Raw genomic sequence first — 8,775 nt, forward strand, 5'->3', positions numbered from 1 at the left:
ACCTGGTTTTCAGAAGGATGAAGAGATGTTGGAAAGGGTCCAAAGGCGACTGACTAAGGTAGTTTCTGACCTCTGGAATGTCGAGTATGAGGAAAGATTGAAAAGATGTAATTTGCAGAGTCTAGTGGAGAGAAGGAAGAGGGGAGATATGATAGACCTATAAGTTGGTAAGGGGTTGTTATAGGATCAATGGTGGAGAAGTTCTACAGAGAATAGTGGGAGATCAGGGGAGAACCAGAGGTCATCCTGGAAACTGTATAAAGAGGGTGCGAGTAGGGGAGTGAGAGGCAGGTTTTTTTCGTGCAGAGTTGTGAATGATTGGAATGCCTTGCCTGAGAGTGTGGTGTCTGCAAGGAGTTTGAATGTGTTTAAGACCCGGTATGATGAGATGTGTGTGAGATAAAAGGACCTCCTAGATGAATCTTTGACTCCATGAGGTCTTGTTTAATAATAATAATAAAAATATTTTTCATATTTGGTTTAATTAACAAGATATTCTTCCATTTAAAATTTCTATAAACGTTACTAACTTTCAGGGGCCCGCTTTTTCATTTCGCACAGGGCCCCTGCAAAATGTAGAAACGGCCCTGTCCACAACAAGTTACAGATCATTCGTTACGAAAATGCAATGAGTGATTAAGTTATGGACCTTGGATAACCCAAACAGATGTAGTGAAAGGATAATCATAATTTTAGTTTTTCAATTGTTTGGACAATTAAAATTTGATTCATTGCATTTTTTTTCAATGATTGAATGCACTAGTGCAAAGGTGCTAATTCACATAATTATTTTTCACAATTGTTATATCTCCTTTATAAGTAAGTCCACTAATGCCTTTTATTCAATGGAAATAGTTGTTTTAGCCCTATCTTAAGGACAATGCAGGGAAGTCAGTCTGCCTTTACTGAGAGAACATTGCTGGCTCAAGCTATCAATGATATTAAGCAGTGTCCACTGAAGAGCATATGGTAGACAAATGCCACCATCTCATTGCCCTTAAAATAATATCTTATTGTTTATAGTATGTGTTATAGCATAGATTTTCGTTATCAGCTTTCAAAATGTGTTATTTCTAAGTTACTAATGAACATTCATTTCCAGAGCTGTTACTACTACTATGGAACAGTAGCACTATTAAGTATTGCACCAGTTTTGAACTCAGATAATTTGCATTTATTGAATAGATAATAGCCATTGTATAAATTTTTGAATGTTAAGGATTATGACAATTTCAAAACAATCTAGAAGATGGATAAATTTTCTGTACAACCAGTCTCTAAAGGTTCTGTAACCTTTCTAAACACTGTTATATTCCAAATGTCAAAGTTATTGGTTAAGGATTAGCAAAAATCATATATAAACATACAAACCGACTAGCAAACAAATTAATCCGAACAAGAACTTTCCTTTAGTTTTTTTTTTTTTTTGTTGGGTGTTTGTTTAAGTTCACAATTTTGGTTTCGGTTTTAGTTCAATATTTTGAGCGCTGTATTTTAATTCTTTCTGATTTTTATTAACAGTTGTGTTTTTAATAGTATAAAAAGTTGACATTGGTAGTGTTTTATCCATTTTGCATATCTATCAAATGGGTACATCTCAAAGTTAGCATTCAAAAATATGTACATCTCAGGACACATCCATGACTCAGACAAATTGCCAATGAGTGTAGTTTTGGTTTGGGTACTGTTAATGTGATTTTAAAGATGTTTTAAAAGACAGGCACCTTTTCTCCTGACACAAAGGGAAAGTGTGAGTGAAAAAGGAAAACTGCACTTATTCAAAATTGCTTACTAGTTAGGAAAAGCAAAATGAATCCAAGATTGTGTGCTGTAGACTTCAATCCTACTAGCTGCCAAGTCTATGCTGCTGACATGACATTCCATCGAAGATTGTTGGAAGCAGAAAGGACTGTCCATAGGCCAAAAAAGAAAACTGTTTCTATACAGAAAGAGAGGCTCCAGTGGGTAAAGTGTATATAAAAATTGGACTGTTGAAAAGTGGAAGGTGGTCATATTCTCAGATGCGAGCCATTTCTTTGTCCAAGGAGAGCGAGTACCCTATATTCGCAAATCAGCGGCTGAGAAGACTTCTCCTGCCTGCTTTCTACAAGCTTCTAAACACTCAGCTAAAAAAAAGATGTTCTGGAATTGTTTCACATAACAATACAGAATCACTCGTACCTATTGACAATAGGTGACAAATACATAAAAATATCGGAGAAAAGAGTGGTCCCATAGATTCAGAAAGATAACGAACTGATGCTTACTCCATGCGACACTTCAAAAAAAAGTGTAAGAATTCCTCAAAAATCACATCTAATTGCTTCAGTGGCCAGATGACATTAACCCAATATAAAATTTGTGGGCCATAATGAAAGAGACAGAAAATTAAATTTTGATACAAAGGATAAATGAATATAATCCATTATATAAGTATGGTTACAAGATGCAGAAATAAGAAAAAAAAAAAAAGGCATGGACTCTACGTTGGTAGATTCCATGCCTAAGCGAAATAATGGATTTATTAGGAACAGAGGAGCACATATAAATTATTAGGTAAAGTTGGAGTTTAAATTTTGTACTTATTTTATTGCGAAAGTAAAAATTTTCTTTAAAATGTGAGTGTTCGGATTAATTTGTTCGCTACTGTATATATTTCGCAAAAAAATAAGTATAAAAATCAAACTCCAACTTTTTCTAATATGCTGTTCTACATTATATCTGGTCGCATGGATTTTTACTCAAAACACACACACTTTTCATAAATATGGTTGACGGGGACATATTTTATTCATCCTCAAAAAGGTAGGAATTATTAGATTATTTCTACATCTCTTCAGAAAGGTTAAGTTCAAAAGCAACTCCTTCATTCCACCTCCCTCCATTCATCGCAGCAGTCTTCCTCACATCATTTTCTCGAGGGTATATGATTTCCAGCTGTTAAAAGATAAAATAATAATATATATAATAAAAAACATTGGTTGCTTCTTAATCCTCCCACGACAATGATGTGCTAGAGACCTTGCAACCGCTTGTGCATTGAAATTGATTTAGAGAAATAAAAAAAAATGCTATTGCTGCAAAAATTAATCCCTCAAAAAGAAATCTAGAATAGAAATTTTAAGTCTATATTGCAAGACACATGGAAGTTGTCTTTCAGATCTTGTAATAATTCAGCCTGTTTTTTTCTAAAAATTACTTGAAAGCAGAGGCCGAGTTACCAACAAAAGTTACTTTATATATTTTCAGATGTACATTGCATATTTCCCTTCATTTGGATAGTGAAACGAATATATTTTTATATATAAATAAATTCTCAAACGTTTCTTCGCCAAGTGAATAGGCATAGCTCCTTTAGCCCAAACTTTCTTGAAGATTGGTAGTGAGTGCAAGGCTATCGAAGATCTCTGAGGGAGATTATGCCAAGTTGATTACAGCTCCTTGTTAGAGTAAATCATAACATGTATATATTATATTACGTCTGAAATAGTGTATTCTGTAATTTAAGTTTTGAACTGCAAGATTCGAATTTTGCAGTTAAAAGTTCGAATTTCGAGGTGGGAACCTTACTTGCCTGTACCAAAGATAGACTATCTATGGAGACAGACCAAGAAAACCGACACTGACCTGTAGTAAGCGACTAAAATCGCACTTCTAATGGTCTTGCTTTGGTCAGTTTAGTACAGAAGAAAACGCAATTTTCCTGAGAAAAACAGTCTCCATTTACTTTTTATTACAATAAAATTTACTATTTTTTATTACAATAAAATCTGGCACACTGCAGCTTCCCCAATGAATTGTAAGTCATATTGTTTTACTACTGGGAAGTGGAAATGCCTATGAGCAACAAATACAATTACGCCTAGCAGGCCACTTAAAATCACAGAGCGTGACAGGCAAGTACTTCTGGGTGTGATGCGAAAAAATCGCCTATCCTCAATTGAAACACAGATGACCCAGTTCAGAAATGCCTCTGGAAGCAACACCAACATCAGAACTGTTCGTCGGGAACTGAAGAACATGGGTTTTCATGGCTGCACATATGCCTAGTATTAGCAAGGACGTCGGGTGAAGCGATATAAAGCTAGCTGCTATTGGACTCTGGAGAAGAAACACGTTTTCTGGAGCGAAATTCCGATGGACGAGTGTTTCGTAGATCCAGGGGAACTATTTGCTCGAATGTGTTTTGGCAACTGTGAAGTTTAGTAGAGGAAGTATCACAGCCTTGGCATGTTTTTAATGGTGCAGATTGTATTCCCGAGTTTCAGTAAAGGGAAGTTTTATCATTGCAGCCTATAGCATTCTAGACAATTCTACTTATAGCAAAAGTTTGGTGGTCACTTTCTTGTATCAATACAATGCCTCCATTCACATAATCTGGTCTGTGCAGGAATGGTTTAATGAGATGGGTGTTGAACTTCGCTGGCCTGCACAGAGCTCAACTCCAAACACCTGTGGGCTGAATTAGAATGTCATTGCAAATCAGGCCGCATCGCCCAACATCAATAACCAACCTAACTAATGATGCTCGTTGGGCAAAATGGAAGATAATTACTGCAACAGAACGTACATAAATCTCTCTAGCAAAAAGTCTTACCAGAGGATCGAAGGCTGTTATAGCAGCCTTATAGGGTAAAGAAATGCCATATTATTCATACCTTTCATGTGAGAGTTGGGGTGGAGATGCCCAGATGTATCAAATCCGGAATATATCATGGATATTTTTAATCAGATACTGTACATGACTAAAATACACTGCATTCGAAACACTGTGACAGCAAGCAGCATCGATGTCACCACGTGAGAACGCGAGTGCAAAATAAGGTCCCCCTCAAATACAAGTGCAGCCAATTGCAATAGGCGTTCCAATTCAGATCAGGAGTCTGTGCAGACTAGTCAGCTTCTTAAATACCCCTCTCACAAACCCACTGCTGCAGAGACCTCACTTTATGAATGGTGGTATTGCGTTTATAGAAGCAGGTAATTCAAACTGTTGCCATAAAGTTGAATGCACAGAATTGTCTATAAGCACTGTAGATCACAGAACTATGATCCTCCATCATTGGAAGTAGGGCATCCAGCCCGAACTATGAAAAACACCCAGATCACGATGCCTTCTCCACCAATCTTCAGTTAGCACAACACATTCGTAATGGTAGCATTCTCCTAGCATCTGCCAAAGCCAGTCTGATTCTTCAGATTGACAGATGAAGCATGATTCATCACTCCAGAATCCAGAGAAGAGCTTTATACCACTCTACACGTTTGGCATTGCCCTTGATATTAAGCTTGCGTGTAGCTATGCACCCATGGAAACCCTGTTCTTCAGCTCTCAACAAATAGTTGGAGAGCTGGTGTTGCTTGCAGACATTTCGGAAACACAATAGCAAGTGTTTCAACCAAGTGTTGGCCGATTTTTCACTCAATTGTCTTTGCCAACCAAAGGTTATGTGAGTAGAACTGAAATCCAGTCAGCAAAAGAAACTATTAATTGCATCTATATTTCAAAGTTGGTCGACCAAAATTATCATAAAAATTTTGGCGATTTAAAGTTCATTTAGGTTTGCTTTTTTAATACTGTTTGTCATTTGAAACATAATTATGCACTGGCATAAAATACCTAGCAAGCCTGTGTAGCTCAGCGGATGTGTCATTTGCACACCACAGCACGAAGGAAGACTTTGTTTCGAATCTAGTCAACTAGAAGAAATTTTTCCAAGCCTCTTTTCGACCAGTTCCCAAGTTAGTCAATCTCTGGCATGGGAAAGAGGGTTTTTTCTACTTGAAACTCAGGTTTTTCGTCCCGTAAACTCAAGAAAATCGACTGTAGAACCCACATTTTTTCAGACATTAAATATAGTTAGGGACCACGAGATAGCGGCACCTGAGCCGTCTCTCTTCACTGCAATTAGTGATAGCCTTGGGCCAACTATCTCCGACTCGCTGCCAGTGGAGATGAACTGCCCACTCAGTCTCCAAAAGTTAGATAGGGCACTAAACAGCCTCGCCTACTCCCTGTAAGGGAATAAGTATAAAGGCGTTAGCTGATTTTTTTTTTTTTTTTTTTTTTTTAATAAAATACCTAAGTGCTTTTGAACTAAACAAACTAGGACACAATCATGATGTCAAGTTATGAGTTATAAATTCAAGATTACTGCCTTTTGCCAGTTCCACAAAGCCTGGATCAATTAGTATCAGGACTGCTTACAACTGCCACCAAGCAATATAAAATATTTCTTTCCACTCTCCTCAAAAAGCATATTCTATCAATAATTATTTAAAAAAATGATTCTGATGTCAACTGAAATTGTTTCGGTACTGTGTCCACATACTAGCCATTTGCCAGTGGTTGAGTTAAATCATTTGATGTAATGACATCACCTTATTTAATAGAGTACTCCCGTGGCCAAAGCATATTTGTACTATAAGAATCGTTTACTTTCCTCGACACATTTCTTTAAGCATGCAGTAAAAGTTGTCACACATGGAGATTCCAAATATTTTTCTTTAAGGTACTATTTTAAAATACTTCAGGTGCAAACGTTGCTTACACTTGGATTAATGATTAAACCCAGTATATACCAAGTGGAAAAACTAGCAACTATCTCTATTCCAGAGTATTTTAATAATAAGGTGCGACACCTTTTGGCTACTCGTATATAAAAATATCCTCTGTATTACTTCAACCTTGGTATCACCTCTAGGTCTGGCTCCCACTGACGAGACCTCAATATAGATCAAAACCGGTCTGGATAGTGACCCTTCCCATAATGCATAGTATTATACATGTAAGGATATGTGCTTTGCATTATGGGATACTAAGGCAAGTGATGGGAAGTCATTAGCTTCTATATATGAGTTGCCCATCCTGAAAATACTTCGGATACAAACTTTGTTTGCTTACACATGGATAAAGGATTAAACCAAGTGGAAAAACTTATAAAATCGTATTTTTATTGCCATAATGATTTGAACTTGTGATTCTGCACTGGATATAACTTGTCATCAAATGTCTTATGAGTTTCAATTTCAGTTTCAACAGAAAATCTGGAGTGAGAAAATTATTATTACAATCTCCATGGAGCAAGCAGTCTGATCTTTCTTTGCTCACTGTTATTTGACTTACTAGAAAAAAAATTATTAGCCATAATTAATCTGACTGACTAAATTTAATAACATTTGGTATTCAGGATCCATTAAAATTTGTAGTAATTTTAAATGTATTAAATTAAACTATGCAAAATTACTCACTTAATACCACTTTGATATTTTCATAATACAATACTTTGTGTCAGGCAGTTAGCCGAGTGGTTACGTGCTCTGCAACCATATCCTTAAAAAGAAAAGAGCATCCTGCATTTGATTTTCATCACTGACATGAGAAGCTAAGGATCTTTCTCAGACATAGTCATTAGCTGGTCATGGGCATGGACTGCAGGATTTTTCTCCTGTAAAGCAGGCAAACCGGTCTTAAGAACACAACACATCATAATTACACATGGTTGAGATGGGAGTAACAACCCCACCTCGTAGTGAGTTATGAAACCCAAAAATTGGAGGCCAAGGGACTGTAGTGCCAAATGTACTGTAGTACTTTGGTTATCTACTTCCTATATCAACAGGCATTTGTGAATACTGTCATTCCAAACAGAGTTTAGCATTCCCAATCGATAATTGATCTACAAAAGCAAAATTCCAGATAAGTTTGCTAGGTTAGGTAATAGTGGCCAAGTGAAGCTTCTTCCAATTGTTGTTGGCATAGGTGTTTCCATGTACAGTAACCAGATGCAATTACGAATTTAAATAGGTTCATTATGTCTAGTGGAAATTCTTGGGCTAGAACTTCTATTGTTTCAGTACGAGGAATATTTGTGAAAAGTGACACCAGAGCTCGCCTGTATATCAGAAGATGTCAATTTAATGCTTTATAAAAAAAAAAGAGCAAAACTGAAATGGAGACTCCTGCAACACGTTCTGCAGTATAAGCATGCATGTGATCATTTTATAGTTCAATCAGTATGCAGGATACAAAGTGTGCTGACAACAAAGCCTACATACAATTTAAGTGCATGCATCTTGTGCAAAATTCTGTGGATTTAAAAAAAAAAATTTTTTTTTATCAAAGCTAAGTGACCAATGAGAGGGAAGAGAAGGTCAGATAAGAATATAAGATTTCCTAAGTGAAGCTGTCCATAGAATAGATCTGGCTGAAACAGTGAATACAACCCAAGAACACAAAAAATAATTATCATTTCTAGACAACATCCATGAGGAGAAGCAGCACTCCACATAGTACTCCCATACTTTGTATCAAAGGTATCTTGGAACAAGTGGCAAAGATGATGAAAAAATACTAATCATAACCACCTTCAAAATCCAATGAAATTCAATGTCCACGTGGTTAGCCTAGTGGCTATGTGCTTCAGAACCATATGCCCCAGGAAGGAGTGTCCTCGGTTTGATTCCCGTCGCTGACGTGAGGAGCTTAAGGATCTTCCTCAGCCATAGCCAAGTTAGCCGGTCTTGGACGTGGATAGCAGGGTTTTTCATCCTGCAAGCAGGCAAACCGGCCCCGTGAACACACGGATCTACAGCCATAAATACTTAACCCCCCTGAGGGGGCTCAATTCGCCCCAATAGGGACGTGGGAGAAAAAGGAGGAAACTCGATATGAATAAATAAATAAATGAAATTCAATCTGTTATCCTATCCAAAGGATATCAATAATGCTACCTGGCATATACTCAGTACCATGTTTGTGCAAGCTATTATACT

The sequence above is a fragment of the Typopeltis vanoorti genome, chromosome 15 (genome assembly GCF_054136105.1).
Source record: "Typopeltis vanoorti isolate ZY-2024b chromosome 15, IOZ_Tvanoo_1.0, whole genome shotgun sequence".
NCBI classification, from domain to species: domain Eukaryota; kingdom Metazoa; phylum Arthropoda; class Arachnida; order Uropygi; family Thelyphonidae; genus Typopeltis; species Typopeltis vanoorti.